Source organism: Nilaparvata lugens, chromosome 2, assembly GCF_014356525.2.
Source record: "Nilaparvata lugens isolate BPH chromosome 2, ASM1435652v1, whole genome shotgun sequence".
NCBI lineage: Eukaryota > Metazoa > Arthropoda > Insecta > Hemiptera > Delphacidae > Nilaparvata > Nilaparvata lugens.
Genome location: NC_052505.1, coordinates 76,247,916 through 76,260,478, shown reverse-complemented (window position 1 = coordinate 76,260,478; position 12,563 = coordinate 76,247,916). Strand labels below are relative to the sequence as shown.

Below are 12,563 nucleotides of genomic sequence, written 5' to 3'. Positions count from 1 at the left end.
TCGGGCGTAAACGTTTCTTTCGGTGCAGCAAACTGTCACTTTGCGCACTAGTTGCACAAATAACTATTTCCTACAGTTACGTTGAAAAGTGGCCATTGCTGCACTGATTACAGAACGCAAAGAATCACTTTTCCGCTCTAGTGCGGGAAAATTTTTCTGCACTCCAGATTTGCAACATGGCAACGCAAAATACTTAGTAGGTTATATGGAGCATCAGTGCAGCAAAATCAAAATGAAGTTGGTAACAGTGACTGGGCTGCTATAGTGAGCAGAGGTGCAACGAAGCACAACGCGCAAATTATTAGTATTAGATATTATAACCAAGGACAACATTTTTATTCAATTTGACAATAAATTAAGGTTTTTATCAATAATAAAATTACACAGAAAAACATTTAATGCATTTCAGGCAATTTTACCCATAATTACCCACTTTTCATATTCAATGGTAACTAGGAAAAACTTAATGTGAAATACGTGCGCAAAGTTCCTCTGCTGCACTCAAGAAACCATTCCGCCCTCGCCTACGGCTTGGGCGTAAACGTTTCTTTCGGTGCAGCAAACTGTCACTTTGCGCACTAGTTGCACAAATAACTATATCATGAATCGGTCTCATTGCTAACCCGGCTAACAATAAATTCCTTTCCAGTGAATATGAACTTTTCAAAGAATTCTTCAGGGATCATAGTACTCTTTGAAAACATAAACTAAAATATTGATTATGGGTTTTGTCTGATATTTTTTGTATTAACAAAAGTAAATACTAAATTGATAGTTCAATTTTATGAAATTGATCGAGCTATTCAAATGCAAAACTGCATGGGAATGAAAAAATCTCATACTACTAGGTTTATTACCAGAGAAATGATTAACTTATTTCGATCCATACGTTGAAAAATCTTATAAATATTACATAACTATCCTGCAACGTCTATGGAATGTTCGCTACAGAAAGAGTTTTCATGATATATGACAATGGAATTCAAACCATTCCAAGAATAATATCAAATTGAAAATTGATAGCTGGAACAGTTGACTAACACCCATTCATTTTGAAACAGCACCATCTTGTCATTCCCAGAATTAGTTTGAAAACTGGATTGGAAATGATTGGGAATATTGTTTTACATTTTTGAATGAGATAATATTAAAGCAAATGGAATGAACATGAAAGCCAATCCCAACAATGCATACCAACAAACGCCCACCTATTTCCAGAACATGTTTAATATTCGTGATTCCCAGTAATAATATCCTGTACAAAGCTGAAGAATCTCTATGAATTGATTATGAAATGAAAATTATTATAAGTCCATTCTATAGCATCATTTAAAACGTAATAAAGGAATAAATAAAACTTTTAATTTTATAAACTAAATTTTTAAATGTGTTGATGCAACTATGAGAAAAATTGATGATAAACGATTCTATTTTACATGAGAATAGATTGTTATTCACTCTTATGAAGTGTGTTTGATAGTCATCAAATTTCTGACAATCAATTGATGGAAATGTGATAAGCATACACCGACCCACCTCTTTTCAAGTGGCTGTCTCTGCCGATTGTTGGCACTGACCATACGAGGCAGCAGCTTGTCCTCTAGCAGGTCGGAGACGTTTTCGTCCTGCTCATCGCTGCTCAGCTTCGAGAAGAACTCCTTGAAGGTGTCGGGAAAATCGGGAAAAGTGTTTTCCACGACGCTGACAGGTGGTAGCGTAGACATCATAGCCGGCCGGCGGCCTCACAACAACGAGTCGCGCACTCTACTGAGGCGGTGGGGCTGTGAGGTGGTGAGGCCAACGTCGCAGCCGCCCCTTCGCGCCCCTGTGCGTGCCTGAGTGCGCAAGCTCAATCAATTACCCCATGCTCTCGGCCCAGCCTCACGCCCTCACACTCAAACCCTCAACCTGGGCCCGTCACAAAGGCTAAACGTGTTTTCTCTCAATCACAACTCACATAATTAACGAAAAACAAAAATATCGAGGAGTTCTCAGTATTTGTCAAAGCGTATACCTCTGAGTTCTAATTGTCTACGAGCTTCCTTGTTATCATGAGAGAAGATGCGAGGGTGGAGGGTTTCAGGGGTGGGAAGCAAATTAGTAGAATTCAGAATACAAAACATCACAAAACGGATGATATTAGGATGAGCTCATTTCTTGATAATTACTGTACATTACTCTTCATTCCCTTATTTGACATAAGATTTATAAAACTCAAATATTGCCCACTTCAAGGTCTATAAAAACCTTATATAAACCCAATGTACCTAGAATACATTGAATTTTATTCTGGATACCTTGTATAAACCTTATCAATTTAGTATTTACCTTGGCTCACTTAAAATACAGCTGGTGCTATTTATCCGTTTTCTAGAACTACTTGAACATGCTTTTTGTGTAGTTGAGAAGTTAATATTGTGGTGATTATTCATATTGAATGAAAAAGACTAAGAAATTGTCAAAAAACCACAGATTTATTGATACTTAGAGAGACCGGTTTCGGTTATTACACCATTGTCAATCTCTGATAAAACTGTTCTGTTTTAAAACAATCTCTGTTTGCCATGCTTGTGAACCGGACAGTGCGGTTTCGAAACAACACAGTGTTCTAAACTACTGGGTTGGATGGGTTAAACTTTCTGAGGGTCTGCTTCTGGATAATAAATGCGTGATTGGGAATGAAATACTATAAATATATGAATCTAGAATAACCTAATCAAATTTACTTATCAAACTACATAAAAAAATATCATAAATAGGATAGGATGGATGGATAGGATGGAATGTAGTTGGGATGAGCATTTTTGTCTACCTTTCGTGAACCTAGGACGATTTTTCGAATATTCAAGAATCACTGTGAGCGTTCAATAATGAACATGATCTATGTGAAATAAATGCATTTTAAACGGTCTTAACCGGATGCTCCACTTGAATTTTCTTATAAAGGCAATGCTACAACCTCCTACCCCGCCCGTATCTACGCGCGGTAGATACGTGTCATCTTGTAAGTTATCCACCGCTAACCTCATCTAGGGCTTGTCAAAACGTAAGGGTACAATGATTGGCATTTTCTTTGAATTAGTTTCAGTTGAATCCCATCTTCAAATCATTGTAACATCAGCATTTATATAGCCAATTTATTTTCTTGATTTATTACGATTTAGTGAAAAAAGACATCATTTATTGTCATCTACAGCGAGAATTTGAAATTTAAATGACTATGTTCAACCCCTCATGAATTGATAGAGAGATCCAATCGCTGATCAAATAATCTAATCTCCCTCACTCCCTCACTAAACCACAATCTACCTTGAATTTTCTCTTTCTTCCTGTCAAACATTCCATTTTACAACCTCACTCACTCACTCCTGCACTCATTCTCGCCACTAACTCATCGACAACCTTTTGTGATGTCTCTCACGCCTTCCGCCTCATTCAACCTCAAAAGCTCTGCACATTCGAATGCAGACTGCTGGCCTACACAAACAGAACTATTGCCAATTCCAACACAACTCCACAAAGTGAGAATGTTCATTACTCGATATTAAACTTGCACAGTCACACGGATTCATTCCCCTACCAACATCGAAATACTAATTCATTGTACTGTATCTTTCATCTGACGCAATATTGAACAAAATTGTGAACTTATTGTGATGTTTTCTGTTACTTTTTTAGAGTTATTAAGATTACTATAATAAAGAAATAATTATCACATAGGTACAGTACGGTATCACTGAATAGTAAATAATAGTAGTTAATAAAATGAATGTAGAAATTGTGGTGACTTATCCAGTAATTTCTTGTGATATGATGTAGATTGGATAAAAATATTTTATTATACGAGTACGAGTGAATTCTGAATATTTCTAGTATAGAAAAGTGAGACCTGCTCAACTTTGGCCGTTTAATTACAGGAAACTTAGTCTACTTATAATTTCACATTATCCATTAGTTTTTTGAGTCCTTATCTAATTTATAAAAAATCTGATGTGGCGCACTCACACAATTTCGTTGCCGTTATTAAAATTGATCATCTGATGCTAGTTTTCACGCGCATAAGTTAGTCTACTATTCAAAGATCTGAGTTAGCTGGTGACAGGACAATAACGCTGGAGACACACGATGTCTGCTATCTCTCCGTAGTGAATGATTTAATAGAATCAACAGTTACCAACAGTTTGCAATATTTAATAATCACACTTTCTCGAATTTCGAACTTATTTTCAATTTTAGGTGAAAATGTTACTGAACATTAATTGTAAAGACTTTCATGCTGAATCTTTTGCACTTGAATGTTTTTGTTTAAATTGTATCTGGAGACTGATAATTGGGAATCTAAACTCAAACTTTGCATACATGAGGCGGAGCTCCTGACATTTTTACAGATATGGGACTTGTGGCAGTTGATAGAGCTTATCAATGACTATTATAGGTATAAATTTGATCAAAATCGTTGAAGACGATTTCGAGAGCATCACGAGAAACCCTGTTTTTGACAACATTTTTGCCATTTCAGCCGCCATTTTGAATTGCATTTGATCGAAACTGTTCGTGTCGGATCACACACACACACACACACACACACACACACACACACACACACACACACATTGTATACAGACCAATACCCAAAAACCACTTCCTTGGACTCAGGGGACCTTGAAACGTATAGAAATTTGGAAATTTGGGTACCTTAATTTTTTCGAAAGCAATACTTTCCTTACCTATGGTAATAGGGCAAGGAAAGTAAAAACGGTGTATTACTTATAATTTCACATTATCCATTAGTTTTTTGAGTCCTTATCTTTTCTATAAAAAACAGTGTTTAAAGGATTTCCTCCCAATGAGATATCATTTTTTGTGATTATGAACTTGTCAATTCATTATCACAAAAAATGATGATTTCATTGAGAGAAAATTCTTTAAACACTGTTTTTTATAGAAGAGATAAGGACTCAAAAAACTAATGGATAATGTGAAATTATAAGTAAGTTAATTATAAGACACCTTATTGTCTGGTATACTTAGTTCATACTAGGGTTGTTGTAACACAATTAAATATAGCAAGTACGTATTATTTTATCATAACATAACCAGTTTCAAATCTTCAATTTTTGAATGGAAATCAAACTTGAAAACGGCTCTTGAAGAGTTGAAACTAGTTGAGTTTTGTACAAGGGTACTTAATATATTTTATCATGTTCCGATAATTTCAGTAACACTAGAAAGAAAAATGAGTAGGGTTGTTGTTTATTACTTGGAGTTCGGTATTACAGGCTTTTTATCCTGATGCTATGTCTAAAGCCGTGTCCACACTGAACAAATGTTCGACAAACATGTTTGTTGAAAAAGTTTGGGCGAATTTTGTTATGTTTGAAAAACAATTTTCGAGTGTGGACGCGTCACCAAGCAAAATATTTGTAAGTGGGAAGAACAGGTTTTATGTTTTAAAGCTGTGAACACTGAAAATGTTTGGAAAAACAGTATTTTTTTGTTTGACAAGCAATGATTGTCCAAACTTTTTAAAATGTTTGTCCCTGAGCTCCTCAACAAATATGTTTGCCGAACATGTATGTCGAACATTTGTTCAGTGTGGAGATGGTCTTCGATAAGAAAAAGAAAACAGAATAGATAATGTTAAGTTATACTCGTATTGTTTCAGATTGATTATTTCAGATGTAGAAATAGAATTTGAATCAGGAGATAAGTTTGCTTTTATAGCCTATAACTTATGCCTATTCTCTTCATTGCCAGTATTCATGAGTATTATATTCGGAAGTATTGTATTCGAAAATAATATTATATTCTTTGTATTTCTTAAAAAGAAAGAGATAAAATATTAGAGCTAAAATAGAAAAAAGAGATAAAGTTGTCTAATAACACATTTCGATTTAGGAGAATACGGCTGTAGCCATTTTTCCTTTCTCGATATTTCTACAATAATATTTCTAATGAAGGATGAATAAAGCTCAATCACTCTTGAGTACTGTTCTGCCTCTTACTGTTTTTGTGATGAAGTTTCATCGAAACTCTTCTCTAATTTATGAACTGCACGAAGTCTGAGGTTTTTGCACAATTCAATAGACATCTGGATGAGACTTGAAGAGCGCGCTCGCTTCCGTCGCAAGACAATACACAACGCTTCTTATCTCTATTATTTGTCTGGTATCACACAATCACACTTTCTTCCTTCAATACGAGCACTGCCTTCGTCACTCTTCATCTCTGCATCATTGCTGCCAAACTCAGCTTGCAATCAATACACCGTTGTTAATTATTGCGGCGGGCGAAAATAAACTTGAATAGCTCTCAGACCAAATCATCCAACAATGGACCGACAAGTTTAAAGTTGGGTGAAACCACGTTTCACCTTGAAAGTTGAGTAGTGAACGATGTTGCGGTGTGGGTGACGCATCAATTCATTAAGTCTTATTGTCCCGACCTGAACAACAATTTGTGAAGTTCAGTAGGTTGGATTCGTTCAAATTCTCAAAACTAAACGAAGGTAGAATAGATAGCATGTTTTGTAGCAGCTTATAATCAATATAGCGGGTTTTGTTGCCAGCACTGTTTTGTGACCAAATTTCATTGCTGGTTGATTGACTTTGAGGAGATTTGCAATGCTTTTTCACAATTATTGAACTGCATTAAGGGAGCAACGATCCCGCAGTATATGACACGTCAAAGTTTAATCTAATATCTACCATCCCTCCTATTTCAACACTACAGATCCCACATAACATACATCAATCAAACACTACTCAACAAGGAAGTCTGCTAACCTGTACGGACACAATACAATAAGGAATTCCCTAAGTGTTTTTTTGAACTCCTTCAAGCCATCAATTTCTCTTATGTGAGATGGGATTGAATTAAATATTTTCATTCCCATTTATAACGGGCCACTCTCCAGCAGGCTTAGTCTGTGAAGTGGGTAAACAAAACCTCTAAATCGAGTATTATGGGGATGACTCACCTGGTTCTCCTCATAAATTCGTCTATTTTTAAAAACGAAGATTGCTAAATCTAATATATAAATAGCAGGAGCCGTCAGCAATCTCTTTTCTTTAAAATAAGGTCTGCAAGAGCGCATTGTATTAATCTTATAAATTATCCTAATGGCTTTCTTCTGCAGTATGAATATTCCATTATTCTCTATACTTTTCCCCCAAAAAATAACTCCATATCTCATAACTGACAGAAAATAAGCATGATATACAAAAAGAACAGTTTTTTCACTCCCTACTCTAGCCATTACTCTTAATGCAAACAAGGCTCTATTCAATTTACCAGTGACATGAGAAATATGAAGCTTCCACTTTGAATCACTCTCCATCATCAGACCCAAGAATGTCGTGGAATCAGAAGTTTCAACTCTACTTTGCGTATTCAAGTTTATTCCAAAACTTTTATAGTCTCTACTGAAGGGAATTACTTTAGTTTTTTTGCAGTTCAAACTAAGACTATTCTGAACAAACCACGAATCTAATTCATTTTGCCAATACTGTCACAGATGTGTTGTTGAACTCGTTCTCGTGCACGAGGTGCACTAAATTTGACTATGAAATATCACAACTGTTCATCTCAGATTTCATGAGCCTAGGTATCCTTCACCAGATGAAATCTCCTATTGTTGAGGAGAATAGGAGGAGGACACGCTATCAATGAGAATTCTCATGGGCTAACCATTTTATGTATTGCTGCAATATAAAAATGGAGAGCAATTATTTTCATAATATTATTATCAAAGAAATTTGGTTTGATGAATCGTTTGTACATCATGCATCATTCTTCATTTCATCTATGGAAGTGTAATGGTTATGATATTGAAATAAATTTATGGATTGGTTCCATTTGAAAAAAGTAGAATTAGGACTTTAACAATGGTGATACTTTAGTAATCTTGTAGTTGAACTTTCTTTATGAATTTTTATCGTGAGAAATTTATTTTACACATTCAGATTTTGCTAACTTGCGTCCGGGAAGTCTTAAATTTTATGCAGGTTTGAAGTATTCTCACGGAACTGTATTTCCATTAGCGATGGAAAATACACGAGTATTTGAGAATATTTCAAACTTGCATTTTCCTTTCCCACGGAATTCTCTGTCTCCTCGTGGACCGTCGTCTCGTTGGTGGGAGGGGAACATAATTTGCGTGGAAAATATCAGTCTCAATCAAGCCGCGAATCGAAACAGCTTGAAATCTAGAGGTAGCTTCGGGCCTCAAAGGCCCAGATTGAATGTGTGTTTTGAATTTGTGCATTGTTTAAATTTGCTAAAATGTATTATTTTCTATCCGTAGAATATGTTGAAGAAGTTCATCAATTAATTATTTAAAGTGAATGTGAGAATGTTTGTTGAAGATTAATATTAGTGAGTCAAAATTCCATTAGTGTCAAATTCAATATTAGTGTAGTGAAAATTCCAATAGTGATGGATTCATAAATTAAACGGTTGTGAGTGTCATTATATTTTCTAGCTTATGCTAGAAATCATTGAATGACCGAGTCCCCAATTTTTTATTGTAGTAGTAGAATGAGTAAAGTTCACGCAACCAACGTAAACAGTTAGCAAAATCTTAAATATAGTTTTCTCGACTTATAGAATATGCAATAGAATGTTTTCGATTATCTGTTGTTCAAATTCCTAGTAGTTAGTTCCATCAATAAAATTTAGGAGTGGAATAGAATGCAAATTTTGTTGTTTATAAAGTCCCATGACTCGCCCTTTAGAATTTAGAAATATCTTAATTCTACCCCCATCTGGGGGCGGTTACAGAAGCATCACTCCTCAACTTCATCAATCATGAAGTATATTATTTTGAATTCAACGTATTTTTTTCAATTTCAAGTTGTACGGTTGTACGTTTAAGTTCAATTCTTACTTTGTAGCTTGTACGTTACAGACGGACAAGAACGGAAGTGAGTTGAACAGTTCTACTCGATAATAGTTGGAAATGCTATAATTAATGTCAATGTACATTGTGTCAATACATGAGATTTCCCATCTTTTGAATGTCCTCTCCTCTCTTGTTCATTATAACAATAAAAAAACCCTTCATCAGGTGGCGGTCATTATAGTCCAGTCACTATATACATTGGTGCATGCAATTTATATTGTAGTTCTGATTTTTTAATATATTATTTGGGTACATAAGAGAAGTCCAGAACCAATTTCTTCATGCAAAATTTCCTTGTGCTAGATACAGGTGGCCCAAAGACCTCGTATTTTCCAGCTCATTTTCCAGTTTTCAGCTATTTCTGCCAAATCTCGTAATCGGACAGAAAAATTTGCTCTCGCCTTTTTTCTAGACTATACAATTTTGAATGGAATGAGATCAACTCTCTAATTAGTACTGAGTTATGATTTTTCAAAAATGAGTGAAATTTGAAGGAAAAATCAATTTTGATAAATTTTAGTTTTTGATCAACAATATTTTCCGATTGTTACCATTTAGATGTATAGTTCAAAATCCCTCTGGGCATATTTTTGTGCTCTACAATCTGAGATTAGGTAGAGCGCTCTATCTTATAGAGATTTCCAGGTACACCTGACAACAATGCTCCTTGTATTGTGAAAAACACCCAATTTTCAGCTTCAACCATCATCACCAACTACATTGTCCTCACATTGATATTTCGCACAATGACATAAGTTCATGATATTATGTTCTATGAGAATCACCCGTTAGGTGCATTTCGTTTCAGTATTTCCTAGTGGAGAGGCGCGCACAAGGACACCTCAAGGATCAAAATTTCAAACACTTATAACTTTTGACACAGTGCTCAGATTCCATTGTACTACGCTTAATTCTTATCGTCTCGTCAAGGCGGTCCAAAATCATGCATCATAAGTCAAATTCGGTAGGAAAATGGAAAATGATATGTTGAGTGTACTTAAGTGTAGGTACTTATTGAAATATGCAATATGGGCGTTCAATACCCAAAAAATGGCCAATTTCTATATTCAAAGCTATGTATGTCGGTAACCCCTTATTATAAAAATCATTACTTGATCTTGAAATGTACAATAGAATTTTCTCTTTCATCGGCTGTAAACGATTTATGAAAAAATATGTTCGTAAAGTGAGTTTTGATTGTTGAAAAAAATCCGGAAATCGTAGATATTTTTCTAATATTAACGGTTTTGGCAATTCTATTATAGGGAAAGGTGATTCAATATGGATTTTAGGCAACTGAGCTCGTAGAGGATGAATTTATCTACAATTTGGAATCAATCGTGAGTTTCTATGATGAATCAGACTCGTTTTAGAAACTCTTGATCAACAGTAAAATCACGAAAAAAATGTAAAAACTGGAATCGCCATTTTTAAAATCTTCTGTTACTTTCGAATTGTATTGGAATCGAAAGTATTATTTATTGGAGTGAGTAGAGGAGGACAATTTTCACATTCTCACTAGATTTGGAAATTTTATCAGAAGTATTTCACAAGACATGCAGCTTTGAATATAGAAATTGGCCATTTTTTGGGTATTGAACGCCCATATTGCATATTTCAATAAGTACCTACACTTAAGTACACTCAACATATCATTTTCCATTTTCCTACCGAATTTGACTTATGATGCATGATTTTGGACCGCCTTGACGAGACGATAAGAATTAAGCGTAGTACAATGGAATCTGAGCACTGTGTCAAAAGTTATAAGTGTTTGAAATTTTGATCCTTGAGGTGTCCTTGAGCGCGCCTCTCCACTAGGAAATACTGAAACGAAGTGCACCTAACGGGTGATTCTCATAGAACATAATATCATGAACTTATGTCATTGTGCGAAATATCAATGTGAGGACAATGTAGTTGGTGATGATGGTTGAAGCTGAAAATTAGGTGTTTTTCACAATACAAGGAGCATTGTTGTCAGGTGTACCTGGAAATCTCTATAAGATAGAGCGCTCTACCTAATCTCAGATTGTAGAGCACAAAAATACGCCCAGAGGGATTTTGAATTATACATCTAAATGGTAACAATTGGAGATTATTGTTGATCAAAAACTAAAATTTATCAAAATTGATTTTTCCTTCAAATTTCACTCATTTTTGAAAAATCATAACTCAGTACTTATTAGAGAGTTGATCTAATTTTATTCAGAATTGTATAATCTAGAAAAAAGGCGAGAGCAAATTTTTCTGTCCGATTACGAGATTTGGCAGAAATAGCTGAAAACTGGAAAATGAGCCGAAAATACGAGGTTTTTGGGCCACCCTGTATCTAGCACAAGGAAATTTTGCATGAAGAAATTGATTCTGGACTTCTCTTATGTAGCCAAATAATATATTAAAAAATCAGAACCACAATATAAATTGCAAGCACACCCCCTTTTTTATGTCTATATTGACTGGACTATTAGGTGGACTAAATTTTTACGTTCGCTGGAAGGGCGACACCAAATATCAACTCTGAGATTCAGAAAAATACATGTATTGAATTAAAATATATTTTATTGTCAAAAAAAAAATGAAATAATGACATCCGACAAAGGAAAATATGAATAGATTATCATTCATTCAATTTTCAGTCTCTTCACCTACAGAAAGCCTGTGTGTCAAGATGGATTGTTGATACTGGAAAAATTATAGAAATTGGTGCTATTTTGGTAGTTCTCTATGTAACAAGATGTATTGTTGATAAGTACACCCATACTGTCAAGCTTAATATTCTTCAATCCAAGGGTGAAGTTTGTAAGGTAAGGTTGCAAAATAAAATTGTTTATGAGTGTCATCCCTGTGTGACCCGCATACGAAGCAACTCCACTTTGACCACTTACATCAATGATGGAGGAGTTCTATTTTTGGAGAGCAGAAGTGAAAATGTGGGGCTGGGGCACCTGGGACACGTGCAACGATGACGTCAGAAGGGGTTAATGACGTCACAGGGGTGGATGACCTGCTGGAAGCGCCACGTGGTCTAAGCAAGGGGTTTGTAGCAAAGATGAATGATCTGGCCTGTTTCCCTCGCAAAGTGTTCCCCCATTGACCCACTTTTCGAACCCACCTTCTTCTGATTTATGGTTGGGTGAATTGGTGGTGTCTTTGTTCACCAGCTAGCACCTACTATGTGGTCGGTCGTTCACGCACCACTATTCACACCTTGCAAATCAGATAAATGATGCAACGATAAGACAGGAAAATATAGTTATATCACACTGGAAACCTTTTATTACTTTCCACCATTTGCTATGGCAGCAGCATTTCGAGAGAATTGTGATAGTTGTATAGAATTGAATGTACATATCAATTTATTCATTGATTGATTTGAAAATTAAGATAAAAGTTCAGCATTTTATTATTACTGATCAAGGATGGAACGGAAAACTATTGAGTCGAGCTCAAATTTAAGTTAATTGTAACTTATTGTCACAATGATTATAATCCATCAATCCTCATGTAATGCAATTTATTCATAGTAAGGCGGAATGCACTCCGGAGAAACGCATTTCGTGAAGCTCTCTTTCATGAAACTTGTTTCATGCAATCCGTTTCACTCGCGCATGCATACAAAAGAAACGTTCCCTGCTTAATCTTATCAGTCGATTGCGAG

General features: G+C 35.3%; 1 protein-coding gene across 2 annotated transcripts in view; it reads right to left on the bottom strand.

Moving 5' to 3' along the window:
• LOC111048342 (ras-related protein Rap-2a) overlaps positions 1-1,769 on the bottom strand; it is a 101,510-nt gene extending 99,741 nt beyond the window's left edge. For both annotated transcript variants that reach the window (XM_022334219.2, XM_039421748.1), the window contains exon 1: positions 1,537-1,769. The gene's annotated coding sequence lies outside the window, so the exon portion shown is untranslated. The remainder of the gene's footprint in view (positions 1-1,536) is intronic.
• Between the last annotated feature and the right edge of the window lie 10,794 nt (positions 1,770-12,563).